Below are 19,005 nucleotides of genomic sequence, written 5' to 3'. Positions count from 1 at the left end.
ACAATTTTATGTATTGACGAGGAGCCCCATAATCAGAAAATAGATGTTTGTGATGGGAACACTTCAGCAACAGCACATTTAAGTCCAATTGTTCAATTCTCCGATACTGAATTATGTTTAGATTTCGAACCATCTGAAGAGTCTTGGAAGCCTGATTTAGATGATACAGATGCAGAAATGAGCGATGAAAGCTTACTTATTGGCAGTGTTAGTGATCCACATTTATCTGTTGGATATGCTGGGTTAGGGAAATCAAAATTAGTCCCAAAGAGAGTGCGAAGGAGAGGAGAAAAATGTACTGGACAGCACAAAAGTGTTAAACCAAATCCGTGTCTAAATAAAAAATGTGGCAACAATTGTGCCATTCAATTCAGTGAAGAAGATCGCCTTAACATACATGCATTTTATTGGGGCATGGCCAGCAACCAGCGGCAGAGGGACTGGCTTCTTTTGTGTATAAACAAACAGCCAATCAAAAGAAAAAGGGCTAAAAATGATAGCAGAAGAAACACATCATATAAATATTTCATAAATTGGAACAGGAAAAGAGTTCAAGTCTGTCAGCAATTTATTTTGAAAACTCTTGACATCGGGCAAATGACTATCGGGCATGCATGCAATAATATTTTAGAAAATAATTTTTCTAAAGCCGATATGAGAGGAAAGCACGAACCATCCAATAAAACGGACCAAGAAAAAAAGGACATGGTAATAAAGTTTATTACACAATTGCCCGCTGTTCCATCTCACTACTGTCGAAATAAATCTTCGAAAAGATATCTTCCTGCCGATTTGCGTAATGTGAAAACTGTGTATAAAATATACATTGAAAATGTTAATTCATTAGATGAATCTGGGCATAGTAACATTGTGAGTCTGAATATTTTTAGAAAAATATTTAATACGAATTTCATCTTGGGTTTTCATTTACCTAAAAAGGACAAGTGTTCTTTATGTGAGAAAGTGAAAAATTTGTCCGGTGACGAGAAGCTTCAGCAAACTGAAATGGATATTTACAAAAGTCACCTCAGCGAAAGGGAAAAATGCAAAGAGATTTTCATTAATGATCAGGCTAAAAGCAAAAATGATAATGATATTTTGTGCGCAAGTTTTGACCTCGAGAAGGTGCTAACCACTCCCCATGGAGAAAGCGTAAATTTGTATTATAGTCGAAAATACACATACTATAATGAGTGTATCTACGAAAGTGGAACGAAGAATGGATATTGCTTTCTATGGGGTGAAACTGATGGCAAGCGTGGCTGTAATGAAATCTGCACAATAATGTACAAATATTTGGAAATGATTGAAAAAGCGAGGAAGAAATCCAAGATTTTATTGTACTGTGATAGCTGCGCTGGTCAAAATAAAAACCGAGCAATGTTAGCTATGCTCTCTTATTTCATGAAAAATGCAACGTTTCATTGAATCTTTAGAAATACATTTTCTGTTACCAGGTCACACCATGATGCCGGTCGATTCCATTCATGCGACAATTGAAACTTTCATCAGGCGCAGGGTGATTTGGGCTCCATCAGAATGGCCCACCATAATTTCCAATGCTACGACACAGCCTAAAAATTATCAAATCATTGTTGTGTCACATGCAGAATTCCGGGACTGGAACCGGGACTTTGCTGCTGCTTACATTCCTTCAAAATTTAAAATTAAATTTGGAGAGTTACGACAGGACTCATTTAAAAACAACTCGTCAAATATTGAAGTAATGTACGGCTTTTTCAATGAGAGTAAGATTGAGCTCTTAGACCTGGACAATGCAATCAGATCCCGATCAAGTGCCGCGATACTTCAATCGCTGCCACCAAAACTGTACAGTGCTAAATTGCCAATATCGGAGATCAAGTATAGGGATCTTAAAGGTCTCTGCGAGAAAGGTATTATTCCTGAGAGGATGAAGCATGAATTTTTGGAACTGCCACATGGATCCACAGTGGAAGATACCTTACCTGAATCCGACCAGGAAGACATGTGAATAGTTTTGAAAAATGTGGCTCAAACCAACAAAGTTTTGAAAAATTGCCGATATAAGTGCTATTATTAAAAAAATATATACGTTGTATCTGTTATGTTTATTATTTGTTAAAATATTTTTGTTTTATTTTTATTGTTTTGGAAATAACATTTTTATTTTTTTTAGAAAATAACATTTTTTCTTAATTTTCCCTGTAAAGTACAATGAAGATAATTAAAAAAATATTACTTTAAAAATATATATGTTTTTTATTAGTAGTTACTTATGGCCTATTGCATGATAAATTTTTTTAAAAAATCTACTCCAAATAGCGTAAGCGACATTTCAGAGGGAAAAAAATCTGTTAGGGTTACAGGCAAAACAGCGTTACCGCCACTATCTCGACAACTGGAGGCATTCAAATAAAAAGTATTTTCATTTCATACAGGCAGTAACCAAAGATTATTAATCTTCATTAACCTAAATCCTTTCTGGAATCAATTAAGAAAGTTAATTAAAAAAAACCTTCTCCTATACAGGAGATATTTTGTTTATATTTATTTTATATTGTTTAAATTTAAATTATACAATTTACAAATTGTCGCTTACGCTGTTCTGCCGATTATGGCTCGATATATTTGTAATGTCATTTTAAAATATTCCAATAGTTAAGGTTCTTGGTAACACTTCAACTGACGAATTCTATAAGAGTTTTCTTGTGGTCAGATAAATTGTATATTACGTTCAATGTAATTGAAATTTTGAAAAGTAATTTTATAAACCAACAAAAAAACTGTTTTTCCTCACCGAAATTATTAAAATTAAACAACTTTATCCATAAATTCTGTGTTTAAATTTAAATTCCGCTACTGGTACAACTAACCCCGGGGTAGGGGTCAGTTGTAGCATTTCCCCAGATCTGTTCATGCGCTTATAGCGTAATTTCTATAAGATTTAGAAAAATAATAGAATAAAAAAATGGTAGACAACTAAATTATCTGCCGTTGAGTATGAGTATTTTTTTCATAAAACTTATACCTAAGACGTAGAAATGCTGAAAGTCAAATTGGTACAATTGTCCCCGGTCTCCCCTACGTATAATTTTAACAGAGAACTTTTCATTTCGATAGATATTCGCAATGAGAAAATACAAAAGAAAAACCGATAAGGGGAAAACTGCCAAAGATGTCATGGAACGTGCCATTTCTGCAGTTATCATTGAAAAAAAATCACCAGAGGAGTATGTAAAGACTTCCAAATTCCATACAAAACTCTGCAACAATATGTTCAGAAGCAGAAGAACCAACAGATTCCTCAGCAACGAGTAAAAGAACCTATAACGATAACTAAGATGGGATATTTTAATGCAAGACAGGTAATTTTTTGTGATTCTATTTTTTTTTAATTCCTTAGATTCTTAGATTTATGAATACCTATGTATGTAATATTATTATGTACAGCGATAGTTTTTAATTATTTTTTTAGTTAGTTTTTTTAGGTATTCACTAATTTAAAATGTTTGTTATAGGTATTCACTGGCGAGCAAGAGACCGCTTTGGCTGACAACATCAAGAAGGCATCCGATATTTATTATGGTCTTACACCCAGGGAAGTGAGGAAATTTGCTTCGGAATATGCGAAAGCACTAAAACTACATTTTCCCAAAACTACATTAATTCTTGGATTGAAAAAAGTATGGCTGGACCTGACTGGCTCTGGCATTTTATGCAAAGAAATCCTAGCCTATCAATTAGGTCACCTCAGGCAACAAGCCTATCAAGAGCCACCGCTTTTAATAAAAGCAATGTCTCTGACTTTTTTAAAAATTTAAAAGCTGTATATGACCGTTATAAATTTGAACCCTGCGACGTGTGGAACATCGATGAAACAGGAATTACAACTGTCCAGGTTCCAGATCGAGTAATAGCACGCCGGGGATGTAAACAAATTGGAAAAGTAACTTCTGCTGAACGAGGTACGCTGGTGACGCTTGCTGTGGCTGTATCTGCTAGTGCAGTGGTCGGCAAAGTGCGGCTCCGGAGCCGCATGCGGCTCTTTGGCTTCTTGAGTGCGGCTCTGGCACAAATATGCACGGGCAGCAGGTATCAGCAGGTTTCAGGAGTTTAAAAACAGCAGAGCGACCTTAACATTCGTCAAAAATCCCCTTAATGCTACGATAACTGAGTTGAAATTTTCTCCTTTTGGCATTGACATTGGTAACTTTGAAATACAATTGCAGGATTTAAAAACGGAGGAAACATGGAGCTCTAAATTTCAACGTCTTTGTATTGATTTGGAAATATTGAAGAAGAACAAATGTGATCTTAGTTCACAACACAAGTGGTCTGCTTTGAAAGACCTGGAGAAGGAAGACATGATCATTTTCAACGTCTGGAATAGTATTCCTGACTCTTACGATCAGCTGAAAAAACTCGCGTTTGCTGTTCTTTCCCTTTTTGGTTACATATTAATGTGAACAATCTTTTTCAAGCATGAACTATATAAAGAGTAAACTGAGAAGTCGTCTTATTGATGAGAACCTGGAATCATGCCTAAAATTAAAAACAACAACAGACAAACCTGACTTACTGAAACTTTCCAAGGAGATGCAAGGACATTGTTCGCATTAAGTGTTTGTCAGTCATTGTCATGATTTAAATTTATGGATACCTTACTTTCATATTACTGTTTATCAACGAATAAACCTTTATTAACTGTGAAATCAAGTTTTATTCAGTGTACCCGTAATTTAATGAAAGGTTTACTTAATTAAAAAACAGATTTGGCTCTCAGATTTTTTTAATCGTTGTAATGTAGGGTAGACTGGGTACGATTGAAACAAGTTATGATTGAAACATCTCAATTTACTCGAAAACTATAATACCTAAGAGTGTGACGCAACAATCGAATCTCCGTCAGATCTGTAGGTACCTATCACCACTGGTGATAGGTACCTACGAATTCTGGACAGAAGTCAAATTTTACGAAGATGCTGCCAATGTGAATCCCTTCAAGCACTTATGTGATTTTGTATTTACAATGTTAATTTTACCACAGTCAAATGCAGATGTGGAAAGAGTTTTCAGTATGATGAACATTGTAAAAAATAAATCCAGAAACAAAATGAAAACTGATTCGGTAAATGCAATTTTGAATGTTCGTTCGGGATTACAGCGATTAAATAAAACCTGCGATACATATACATTACCCCCAGAGGTATTAAATATGGTAGGAACTAATAAGAAACGTGACCTAGCCCAACCATCTACGTCTTCATTACAATTTGAAGACCAACAGGGTCAACATGCGGTGGCGGCGGAAAGTGAAGATGATGATATACTGTTTTAACTTTATTTTACTAAAATACTAATTTCTAAGTGAACATTAATTTAATAATCTGTAATAAAACGTTTGTATTGTGTTTAATGAAACTGTTTTAGTTCATCAATAAAAACTGTGTAATGTTCGTGATTTTAGTGCTCAAATTAAGCGGAATATCTGGCGGAATCCAACTAAGTTTTTGAAGGAATTTGGCGGATTTTTTTGTAAATTCTAGCGGAAATGTAGAATCCTTGTTGGCAACACTGATCACCAGTAGCCCTCCAGCCGGCGAGTGATACAGTCGTGCACAGGAGACATTATTGGATTTCGCGCTAAAAAGTAAGTAGTTACGAAATTTTTGTTTACGTTATAACTCATTTTACTCTCGCAGCTCGACGAAACTTTTTATTCCATTCTCTTCTTTATCTATTTTAGAGTATTTGTAATGCATTTGCGCGGCGTTTATGTCTATTTAAAGGGCTTATTTTAGACCTTAAAGTAGAAAATGCAGCGTGGGGATGTTTGAAACAACTCGTGTGGGGATGATTGCAACGTTTCAATCATGACCATGTTTCAACCGTCCACACGGAGAGAAAATTAAATAGTTATAATGAAAATTGATCAGAAATTGAAATCATTCTGTCTTCGGTAATCGGATGATGAAGTCGATCTCATTCGACCGTAGACAACCTCACTTAACCATATAATAATTATATATAAAGTTCATGTTCAGCGTTAATAGTATACATTGTCAATATTAGGACAAAAAGTTGACAACAGAGAAAAAAAATACATACGAACAGTAGGTAATATTTAAAGATTAGAGATTTATAATTATAAATCGAGTTTTCACACAGCCCGCCTCAATAGGCTAGCCTGTGTTGAGGCAATCATTTTATAAGTTAATTTGAAATACATACGAACATACCTACACTTGTAAGGTTTATTCACTTAATACGATGGTTTCATTAATAATGTCGTATTTTGTCGGTAAAGGCCCTATCATTACTTTTATTCCAATTTTTTACGATATCCAACCTCATCGTGATGGGTAGGTACCTACTCTTGCAATTGTTTTCATTCAGTATTTCTGACGAGGATTTTTTTTAAATTTTTCAGATGCCTAGAAAACGAATAAACGTCACAGACCGAAATACTAGAGACATGTTTTCATATCAGCAAGCATATGAAGAAACATTATCTGGAAGATCGTTGAGAAAGGCTGCAGCGATGTTTAATTTGGACCACGTCTCATTGGGAAGGTACAAAAAAAAGAGAGAAAGTGCACCAATAGATACATCTGTTGATTCCATAACCATGGGATACAATTCGGCGAAGAAAGTATTTTCCCCATCTCAAGAAACTGAGATTGCAAATTATGCAATAAAAACGGCAGACATTTATTTTGGACTGTCTAGAAAGGATTTAAGAAAACTGGCATTTGATTTGACCACACGGTACAACCTGACAAGGCCAAATTCATGGGACACAAATAGCATGGCCGGAATAGAATGGCTACGAGGATTTTTAGACCGCAATCCACAATTATCTGTAAGGTGTGCCCAAGCCACGAGTTTGGCACCAGCGACAAGTTTTAATCGACATAATGTTGATGAATTCTTCAAAAATTTAGCGAACGTTTTGGATAGATATAAATTTGAAGCAAAGGACATCTACAACGTAGATGAGACCGGTGTCACAACTGTTCAAAAACCAAATCGGATTGTAGCCAGAAGAGGAACTCGGCAAGTAGGTGCGGTAACGTCGGCCGAACGAGGAACTCTCGTAACTGTTACTGTAGCAGCAAACGCAATTGGCAACTCAATTCCGCCGATGTTTACATTCCCACGTATCAAATATCAAAGCCATTTCTTAAAAGATGGTCCGATTGGTAGTATCGGTACCGCGAACAAATCTGGATGGATGCAAGAAGAAGATTTTACCATATTTCTAAATCATTTTCAAAGGCACACCAATTCGTCTTTAGATCATAAAGTTCTTTTATTACTTGATAATCATTCATCGCATGTTTCTATAAATTGTATTGATTACTGTTATGCCAATGGTATAATCATGCTCTCCTTTCCCCCGCATTGCAGTCACAAATTACAGCCATTGGATCGATCAGTGTTCGGACCATTTAAAAAAGCGGTGAATACAGCTTGTGATGGGTGGATGAGAACAAATCCAGGAAAACCAATGACTATTTATGATATCCCAAGCATAGTGGCGACTGCTTTACCCCGGGCAATAACCCAAACTAACATTCAATCTGGGTTTAGATGTTCTGGAATTCATCCGTATAACAGAGACATATTCAGTGATTTAGATTTTGAACCCTCGTACGTCACGGACAGACCAAATCTAAATGTTTTAAGTAGTGCCGAAAGTGACCCAGTGGTAGTTCAAAACTCAGAGATTTCACGGCCACTTGAAGCAGCTGTTCCACCTACTTTAATCTCAGTGATTTCGCAGCCAATTTCTGTAGGAATTGAAACAGTTGTTCCGTCCACTCAGAGAGGCTCGGTGACTCCAGAACCAAATGTTAGTACTGAATCAATAACATTTGTTACGTGTTCATTGAGAGGTTTGGTCAGTTTAACAAATAATACGCTGCCTTTACCTACAGCTTCTGATCCTCTTGAGATTAACACGACCGAGTCTCTGATATCATCGTCACAAAATTATGTACATGAATTACCAGTCGATTTTATTTCCGAAAGCAATTATTGCAACTTGTCCGTGCCTTCAACAAGTAAAATGTTTATACCAGAAACCGTGCGACCATTCCCAAAAGCGCTACCCAGGAAAACAACTACCAGAGGTTTGAAGAAGAGGAAATCCACTATTTACACAAACACTCCGGAAAAAGAATATAAAAGAATATATACGAACAGAAACCAAAGAAAAGGAAAGAAAAAAAGGTGCTAACATGATAAAAAAGAACATGAAGAATACAGAGAGGAAGAAAAAGAAGACTGAAACAACAGAAATATATCGAAATAACGCTTCGAGATCAGATAAACATACTTTTTGTTTAGTATGTGGTGAAGACTATAATTCTAGCAAGTCCGGTGAAATTTGGGTCCAGTGTATGATTTGTGAACTTTGGGCTCATGAAAAGTGCACCAAACAAGAATTACAGTACACTTGTCATAATTGTGAATCTGACTAATTATTGATGGTGTGCCTTGTAATATGGACGGATAATTTTATAAATATATTTAATTGCGTAAGAGCAAGGAGTTTACCTAATATTTGATTACTCATCGTTTCATTAATGTTAATTTTTATAATGTACCTTAAGAAGTAGGTAGGTACCCCTTTGTTTTAGTGCCATTCTTTACACATAGGTGTTTTATTCGTATCATTCAAGTGTTCACTGAATTTTTTTGTAGGTAATAAGTCACAAGTAATTATAATGATACAGTACCAGATACTTACCTACTGATTGTTTACTTGTAATAGATACTATTTACTTATTTATGACCATTTTCATTTTTTTGTTTTGTTGGCTAAGCCCTTTGTTTTAGTATCGTTCTTTACAGAAAGACGTTTTATTCGTATCATTTAAGTGTTTACTTACCTTTTTGTAATTGATAAGGGGTTTAAAAAAAGGGGTTTAATGTTACTTCCAGTGTTAAGTACCTACCTACAATTTTTTTTCTTCTTTAAATAGATACCTAATATATACTTATTTATTAGATATTTATGGCCCCTTAACCGATTATTTAGAGTTTTGTTAGTTCTAGAATATTGCGATACTTTGTAATAATATGATCTCACATCACAAACCACAGATACAATTATTTTCTATTTTTGATTTCTTAATTGTTGAATTTTACATGGAGAAAATTCTGTCGAGTCAGAGGTAAAATCAACATTGTTATGATTGAAACAGTGTGATGATTGAAACAAGCACTTTTGTATGAAAGCAAAAAACTTATTTTTAATACCGTTCTATTCTGTTCCAGGAAAATATCGCTGGAAAACTATGTTGATTATGCCAAATACTCATAGTTAGTATAACTAAGAGCACTTAAACACAAATAATAAATAATATATTTAAAGTTGTTTTATTTCAAGACATTTATGTTTATAGTTTTTAAAATACTTGTGATATGTTTAATCACTATTCATGATCTCATTGAGTACTGTTTTTATAGTGAAAATGTTTAATATTTATTAAAATTACTCCAATTATTCCAAAGATATTTAGAGTGTTTCAATTATCCCCACATACTGTTTCAATCGTCCACACTATGGGGATAATTGAAACAGATTTCCCCATCGTCTTTAAGTGGTTATTGTAGCTTACCTGTACGAGTTGTGGCCATCCAATAAATTTAATTTGATAACTAGATAGATCATAGATCATCTAGTATAAACATCTTATCCATAAATACAAAAGAAATATTACTACACCTAGTTAAGGTAAAAGTGTTTCAACCATACCCGGTTTACCCTACGTATTTCGCTCTTTGGCCAATAATTTTGCCGACCACTGTGCTAGTGGAAACATAATTCCACCATTTTTTATATTTCCAAGAGTTAATTATCGTGAGCATTTTGTTCGAGATGGCCCTGTAGGAAGTGCTGGGGCTGCCAATCCGTCCGGGTGGATGAAAGAAGAAAATTTTGTAATTTTTGGAAAACACTTTGTTCATTTCGCGAGAACTTCTATAGACAGACCCGTGCTATTACTTTTGGATAACCACGATTCTCATTTGTCGATTGAAGCCCTTGATTATTTAAAAAGTAACAGGGTAACTGTGCCGTCATTCCCACCACACTGTAGTCATAAACTACAACCATTGGACAGGTCAGTTTATGGGCCATTGAAAAAGTATGCGAACAGTGCTTGTAACAACTGGATCTCTAACCATCCTGGTAAAACTCTCACAATCTACCATATACCTGGGATAGTCAATACAGGCTTACCCATTGCAGTAACATAAAATAATGTAATGGCAGGTTTTAAAGTATCTGGAATATCCCCATTTAATGACAACATTTTCACCGATTCGGATTTCATGTCATCCTACGTAACCGATAGACCCAATCCAGAGAATCCAACAATACAGTCGGATAGAAATGCGATTGCAAGTACCTCTGCTATTGCGATTGCAAGTACCTCTGCTAATGCGATTGCAAGTACCTCTGATATTGCGATTGCAAGTCCTACCTCTGCTAATACGATTGTAAGTACCTCTGCTAATGCGATTGAAAGTACCTCTGGTAATGCGATTGCCAGTACCTCTGCTACTGAGATTGCTAGTACCTCTGGTAATACGATTGCAAGTACCTCTGCTATTGCGACACTTTTATCTCCAGAGGTAGTCAAACCATTACCCAAGGCAGGTTGTTATGAAGCGATTTTAAAGTAGTTAGGTACTATTTCAATGTATTAGTCGTATATGTTGGCGGTACTGGTTAATTTTTTTGGGCGCGAGCGTGGCCGGCCTGTTTTGGGGTTCCGTTTCCTCACTCTGGTTTTGACAGCGGATTTGTGCGGCCCGCTGTTAAAACGACAGTCACAGAATTTAAAATTGCAAATGTGCTAATAAGAAGTTCGAAATTGACGACATTCGGGCGAATAAAATGTCAAGTTATTAATTAAAAATTATATCTGTATTCATCCGCGTAATAAGCGAGATTTTTGGACTGGGATTTAAAACACGAGATCAGTGCCGGCCCGGCTCGTATGTTTAAAATAATGTTTCGGATTAATCAAAAGAATCGTTCTACTTAAGTAGGCGTTACGCCCGCGAGTTTAGATAACTGCAGCAATAGATTTCCCGTCGGGAATATATTTAAAACGGATGCGCCGCCAACACGATACGGGGCTCTCAATCATAACGGCTGGAAGTCTGGATGATCATCACGCACACAGAAGGTCTAAGGGTCCCTTCCCACCAGCTGGTCGTCACGGAGGACGCATTATCTTGATGCCGCGGAGGACAAGGCGTCAAAATCACCACGAGGAGGCGAGATGGGCCTCTTCCACTGCAGAATTACCGCCGTGGATGATTCATAGTTAGTTTAGAGTAGGGAAAGTGTACTAATGGTCCCGGGTGAGTCCTACCTTATTAATTTGTATAAATACTTATCAGCACAATAGAATTTTCAAAATTATCTACCTACCTCTGGTTTTTATTTGAAGAGAGACCCTGATCAAAACCTTTACAGGAATGTCATGTTAATCAATTGCCCATGCTCTGAGACTGGGTATTCGTGCTCTCCGCATTTTAACATACTCTGATTTACTCAGAGTTTGGCGTCCAAGACTTACCTGGACGGGAGTCAAAGTTGATTTTCGGGGTCCACAACCTGTCACAAAGTGACGTATTATTTAGCTAACAATTTGGCGCTCCAAACGCGGTATGGTTTCGAGTTATGGCATTCCTGTAGACGTTTTCTTCGCCCTGATATGTAGTGTGTGTAAAAAAATATTATTTATCTGTTCGGTAGGGGTGTTAATTTCGTTTGTTGATAATAAACGGTCGCTGTCATAACCTATAAGTGCAGTCACGGTGATTTGAAATGTCAACAAATCACTTTACTCCAAGTCACCGGTCTTGTTGCCGGCGTGACGTTAGTTAGGTATTATGCGCAATAATATTGTGGGTTATTAATATCTGCTACCTGTCAATTTGTGTTGATGTTTTTCATACGTCAATCTGACATTTCTAGTACCTATTTCGGGTACATCGTACGCTAAATAAGACTGACGTGTATGCATGTTGTTTATCTCGCACATTAATAAATGCATGCACTTTTATTATGGATTGTGACAGCCTCAAGTTGTGATTATTTATTTAAACTAATTACGTACGTCGGGATCTTACGATCTTGAATTTTACTAGCACTATAAATACATGTACTCGCAAGAATTGTTTTTCATCTTTATTTGTATGGTTTTGAAGTACCGTTTCATATAGATGACGTAAGGCTGGACTCTAGAATAACGATAAAATCTTGCAATTTTAATGAAAATTTTTGGAATTATTGCAATTAAATTTATTTCTTATTTCAGGGTTGTCAAATATTTTTAAAATAAAAATATATTTTTTTATTATTCCAGGGTTGTCAAATATTTTAAATAAAAATATATATTTTTTTTATTATTATTTCAGGGTTGTCAAATAAAATATTTTTTTTAAATAAATTATTATTTAATTTTAAAAACAGGGTTGTCAAGTATAAAATATTTCCCAATTTAAAAAAAAAAAATTTTTTTTACTAAATTAATTTTTGTGTCAAACATACTTCAAATCCTCCATTCTTCCACAATTCCGAACGTTAATGTTTCTTCCAAGGAGGAGCTGGTTAAAGAATTGACTGCTCGTTCTATTGAACCGGAAAGCACCGCTCAGGCATTACGTACGCAAGCGCGCGCCTACAATAAAAGAAACATTATCCGCGGTTACGGAGGATAGTGATTCGGATATGGAATCGGAAAATGAAACAAAGGAGAAGGTTACATTAATCAAGAAAACCAAAATCATTTATAAAGAAATATCGTCGCGGGGACTCACAAATTGGGATATAAAATTCGATGGAAAAAGTTGCGTTAGGGATTTTTTGTTATTAGTCAACGAGCGTTGCAGAACACGTAACATCTCGCACAAAGATTTAGTTAATTCTTTTGGCGAAATTCTAGATGGTTTGGCTTTACTCTGGTATAGGTCAATTTACAGCCCAGACTTGGAGTGGGAGAACCTTTCCAGTCTATTAATAAAGCAATTTGAAGGACAGGATAAACAGCTAGATATTGAAAATGAAATTTTCAACTATAAGCAACCTAGGGGTATGTCGGTTTTCGAATTTACGTTGAGATTAAAAGCTCTCAAAAATAAATTAGACTGCAAAATTCAGGAAAATAAGTTATTGCGAGTTGCCATGAAAGGACTAACGCCTATGTATGCAAATTTATTATCATCTAGGGATTTTAATTCTTTTGAAGAACTAACGAGGTGCGCTGCTAAACTCGAATCATTCACGGAGGCTTCATCGTCTTCGGCAACGTCGAAGGTTGTAGAACCACAAAAAAAGACAAGTGACTTTAAGAAGTTTACTTCGTTCGCCAACCAACATTATAAACCTTTTCATAATCAAAACAGTTACGGGTCACCAAGTAAGAATGATAATCCTACTAGGTATTCTAGACCTACAAATAATAATAATAATTATACTCCTGTTGCATCAGGTTCTTCAAAACAACAACTTAATACAAGTTTTTGTACCTTTTGTAAGTCCAGGGGTCATTTAATCGCGAATTGCTGGAAAAAATGGCGATAATAAGAAATCACATGTTGGGAGTATTAATAATGAGAAGCATAATAAGAATCCAAAAAACTAGTACAGAGTCAATCTTACCGCGCCCCTTCTTGTGCACAAAGAAAAAGTGAGTGGAAGCGTTGGCTCCGCCTAGTTCAACAATTCCTTTCTAACCCGTCTTCTCCGACAGTGGACGCACTGCCGCAGGAGAGGGTTAATTTTGAGGATGAGCGTCCTTATGCAAATATTTATGTCTTAAATAATAATTATAAAGCACTGCTGGACAGTGGTGCTTCCATGTCTTGTTTAGGGGGTGATAGTTATAAGATATTTTTAGATTTAGGGGTAGATTTAGTTAAGGTAGATTTTAAGGTTACTAAAGCAGACGGTACCTGTCAACCTGTTTTAGGTTTCTTAACTTTGCCGGTGACGTACAATTCAATCACGAAAGAGATTATTTTTTACGTCATCCCATCGTTGACTCCTAATTTCATTTTAGGCGTTAACTTTTCGAGACAGTTTCGGATCGCGCCGGAACTATTCTCAGAGGTTCGTAGACCCCAACAAAAAGGACAAGTCAATGAGGTACGAGCAATTCGGCCTGCCTCATCTCTCACAGCATCGGAAAATAAAGCTCTTACAGACGTTATTAAAAAATTTGAATCAATCTCTTATGAAAACAAAGGGCTAGGGTTGACTCATCTAGTCCAACATACGATTCATACTACAGGCCCGCCTATTAAACAACGGTACTACCCACTGTCTCCGGCAAGACAACGTCAACTTGATGCCGAGGTAGACGAGATGCTTAAGTTAGGGGTAATACGCCCGTCTCGTTATCCATGGTCGAGTCCGGTATTGATAGTTACAAAAAAGGACGGTTCAGGTCGTCTTTGTTTAGACTCTCGCAAAATTAATAACGTCACGATTCGCGACGCGTACCCTCTGCCATATATATCGCGGATCCTAGACAAGCTAGGTGGAGCCAGGTACGTCTCTTCTATAGACCTCTCAAAGGCCTTTTGGCAGATTGCCTTAGACAAGGAATCTTGCGAGAAAACAGCTTTCGTCGTCCCGGCTGACTAGCGTCAGAGTTCACCCCAGAAAGAGATCATCAGCGATACTCACAGATACACCTGTAAAAAAGTTAATAGAAGCTGCGAAACTTGCGATACAAATAAAAAAGAGAAGCAATCTGGAAAAACTAACAAAAAAAAGAAATCCAACACTACTAAATTAACAATGGCTACCAAAACTTGGTTTACTGATGACGACGAGGATTCTGAAGATGAAACTTCATGCCTGATTTGCGATGAGCCCTACACATGTAATGTTCCTGGAGAAGAATGGGTGAAGTGTATGATCTGCCAATTATGGGCTCACAAAAAATGTGTATCTGGCAACGCTACCTACTACCAATGCATCAACTGTAATTCAGATGACGATATGTAACGTTTATAATGTGTAATAAATTTTCATGGGTAAATTTTGACTGTATTCTTTTTCAATTCGATATTGACTCATTTGAGTCAACTAACCCACTACTATGAGTCAAATAGCCCCACACCCGGGGTTTGTTGACTCAGTGGGAGGGTTTTTTTTGTAAACATAATTGCTGGCCTGTAGGTGGATGTTTTAACTTGTTTTATCAACTGATCACATAGTCAAATGTGTATGTTACATTATTGGATTAACAGTCCATGGTGACAAGCCTTCATTTTTTTTTTTAAATCACGAAGTGAAAAGTGGGTCAACTAGCCCCGGTCTCCCCTATGGCATACCCTTACAACGATACCCTTCGAGGATTTTCAGGATTAGCATAACTGATGCCTTAGAAAGTCACAGGACTTGTTGAAATTACAACTAGCTTATGGCAGGATTATTCGTTTATTATATCGTAACATATCACGTGACATTAATATTTTTTCAAAGACAGACCATTTATTTCATCTTATGTTGTTTTTTTAAATGTCACACAATAAAGTCTTTTACAAATTTAGATACGTTATTATAGGTAAGTTGTGCAAAGTAGTATGACAAGTGTAAAGTACATAATATAATAATAACTGTGTAAAAGAAGTACATAAAAGATAAAATATGATACGTAAAAGATAGATATAATAGTACAATATTGTTTAAGTGGCAAGTTGACATCTGGGTAGCCGGTAGAGTCTACGAAGATTCATGTTATTTATGATGATAGAGAAATTATTATAAGCATTCCAGCTATTCTTTGAACACGTATCCTCAGTGATTTTTATATATTATTATAAAAAAGTGTTATTACACATAATAAATAAATAAAACAATTTGTTGAGCACGAGACCACAAAAAAATTAAAGAAAAGCTAATAATCATGCGACAGATATAAATATATTGGGAAGATGGCCAACATAACAGATGGATAACTTTTTTTCAAAATAAATGCAAAAGATATTATTATTTGTCAGCATAATTCACATCGAATGACGTTATATGATAATAACAGGATATTATTGTAGTATATACTTTTTATTATGTAATCATTACATTTATCTTAATAATCTATGGCTTGTCATTGAAGTAAAATCATGTATTATTTCATAGAGCTTTCACACAAACAAAAGTATTGAAATCCGTAAGTCTAAACTTAAACTTAAGGTTAGTTTACACCCGCGCTGTGCAAGCGGGTTCCTTTCAGAGCATCGGACCATCATAATATGATTATTTGCCGGAAATTAAAACAAAAATTATGTACTAAAAAAAAAAAAAAAAACATTTGATTATCGACAGTAGATGTAATATGGACGATGGTCCATTTACTTAATCAATTGTTTATGAAATTTCCCTTAAACTAACTCAACTCTTTTTCTTGTTAGAATGGTAGAATAGAGTCATAAAATAGGTACCGTCAACAATGGCATCTTTACCTACTTCGGTTAACTTTACCTACGTCTACCAAGTGCTTGAAAAACTTAAATTCCTTGAAAGCAGAAAACGGTAGGTACTTTAATGACTGGTAGATAGTTTTTTGATGGACCTGGCAACTCTAAAAAAACTTTTCACTGGCAACACTGCCTTAGTTGTCAAAACATTGAAGATTCGAAGTGCGTGGTGTCATTTGCTGCTGGAGGTTCCTGTGCAAAATTTCATCATTTTTGTCGTAACTGCTGAGCAGAGGTGAGTAGAATTGATATATTTTAAGTAACATCCTCTTCTGAAGACGTAAAAGTGATTTTCAAGCGTTTCTTTTAAATGGTTATGAAGAAATTCGTCTGGGTAATGTTAGTTGACGTTAGGTAAAGTTACCATTTTATGTTGAGTGGCAACTTGACCTATAAATAGGGTTGTCCAAATCATGAGAAATATTTATAATAATTTTTTACACTTTTTTTCTTTATTTAACAATCTGATTTTATTTCCAGTGCTTAAATACTCGGGTATCAATTATATAAAGCCGTTATTATGAAGAGTTCAAAATATTTATTTATTTATGTAGTTTTAAAAAAACATTATCACATTGACAGATTTACTGTATTTTTAGGGCGATTAACTTTGTAGCAATTTTTGTTATATACATTTATTTTTATTGTTTTAGGTTAATTCGGGATGCCACCTATACGGAGTAGAAGGCAACTAGGGGCTAGACCTTAGAAAAATTACTCCGAAGAGATGCCTATTGCCATTGATTTGGTTAAAAAAAAAACAATTAATTCTTATGACGCAGAGAGGCAATTTGGTATCCCCCGTAGGACCATTGAAAAAAGGATAAAAAATTTACACACCGATAAACCTGGACCTAGGTTCAGATTCACGGAGGAAGAAGAATGTAAATTTGTTAAAGTGTTAATAGCCGCATCAGAATTCGGTATGCCTTTGGCGCATTTGGAATTTCGTATGGTTGTTTATGAATACCTAACGAAAAATAACAGAGAGTATATACTTATTTGATAATAAGCCTCCAGGCAACTGGTGGGTAAAAAGTTTTATAAAAAGACACGACAATGAATTAACTGAGAGGTCTACACAAAATATAAAAAAGCGCGAGCGGAAAAAACAATCGAAGAGTTCAAAATTTACTTAGAAAATTTAAAAGCATCCATTGAAGGGTTGGCAACAAGTCATGTATTAAATTATGACAAAACAAATGTCAGCGATGACCCAGGCGCTGCCAAATGTATATTTCGCCGTGGGGTGAAGTATCCAGAGAGAATAGTAAACTCTTCGAAGGGTTGCATATCAATTATGTTTGCTGGAGGAGCCAACTGGCTCCTTTTACCGCCGTATGTTGTCTACAAATCGGAGTGCATGTGGAGTCACTGGAGGCCCCGAAGGAGCTCGATACAACCGAACAAAAAGCGGTTGGTTTGATTCAACCACATTTCTGGATTGGTTTACAACAATAGTAATTCCGGCGGCTTCAAGGGCCAAAACTAGTCATTGGTGACAACCTTTCAAGTCATATCAATATCGAAGTTGTAGAACTAGGTGAGCTGCACAACATAAGGTTTGCCTTTCTTCCTCCATGCTCTACCGACCTTACACAGCCTCTTGATGTGGCCTTTTTCAGGCCACTTAAGAAATCGTGGAGAAAATTTTTATTGAAATATAAAATCGAAAATCCCGAGCAGGCCTGTATGAACAAAATTTATTTTCCGTTGTTGTTGAAACAATTAATTGAAGATACAAACATAAACCAGAAAAACAACATCATTAGTGGGTTCCGCGCAACGGGCATACATCCATACAATCCACAGCAAGTTTATAAAAAAATGCCTGAAAACAGTGAAAACATCAGCTATAATGTGAATCAAGCCTTACTTGACTACCTCAAAGAAAACAGAAAATTAAATCTTATCAAGAGAAACACAAAAAAGAAAATGAATGTTTTACCTGGAAAATCAGTTATGAGCAATGACCTATTAATTGATAATCTAAATAAAAACGCAACTAGAAAGAGAAATATTCAAAATATCAATGAAGAGGCAGTGACACAAAGAATCCCTAAAAAAAGCAATGATCGAGCAGGATCATCTGACTTAGCTCTAAGAAAGAAACCTGAAATAAGAATCCTGTCGAAGATTTTAATAAAAAGAGGAGAAGAAGAACCAAATGATACTAAAATGGAAGGGGGTGTTGAGCCGCAGATCGTGGATGAGCAGAAAATGGGGAGGGAAGAAATTATGGAAAAAAAAAGTGGAGCTACAGGCAGATATGCATGAAAAGGAAGGAGATAAAATACAAATTGGGCAATACATTTTAGTTGGCTTTGCGGGCACCAAAAACATAAAAAAATATTACTGTGGTCAAATTGTAGACATAAGCGACCGTGACATTTCAGCAAAGTTTTTAAGATGCAGAAAAAGTGGATTTTACTGGCCTACGATCGACGATGTCAGCATTATATTTGCTGTGGACATTGTAAAATTTTTACCGGAACCTGACAAAACTCG

The 19,005-nt window shown here is 35.8% G+C and overlaps 1 pseudogene; it reads left to right on the top strand.

Moving 5' to 3' along the window:
* Positions 1-1,726: 1,726 nt before the first annotated feature.
* LOC149411058 (uncharacterized) lies at positions 1,727-18,774 on the top strand (annotated as a pseudogene).
* The last annotated feature ends 231 nt before the right edge of the window (positions 18,775-19,005 follow it).

This window comes from Hesperophylax consimilis, chromosome 26 (genome assembly GCF_061612785.1).
Source record: "Hesperophylax consimilis isolate HC1 chromosome 26, BYU_Hcon_1.0, whole genome shotgun sequence".
NCBI classification, from domain to species: domain Eukaryota; kingdom Metazoa; phylum Arthropoda; class Insecta; order Trichoptera; family Limnephilidae; genus Hesperophylax; species Hesperophylax consimilis.
The sequence above is the reverse complement of the archived record's forward strand: the minus strand, read 5'-3'. Positions and strand labels throughout refer to the sequence as shown.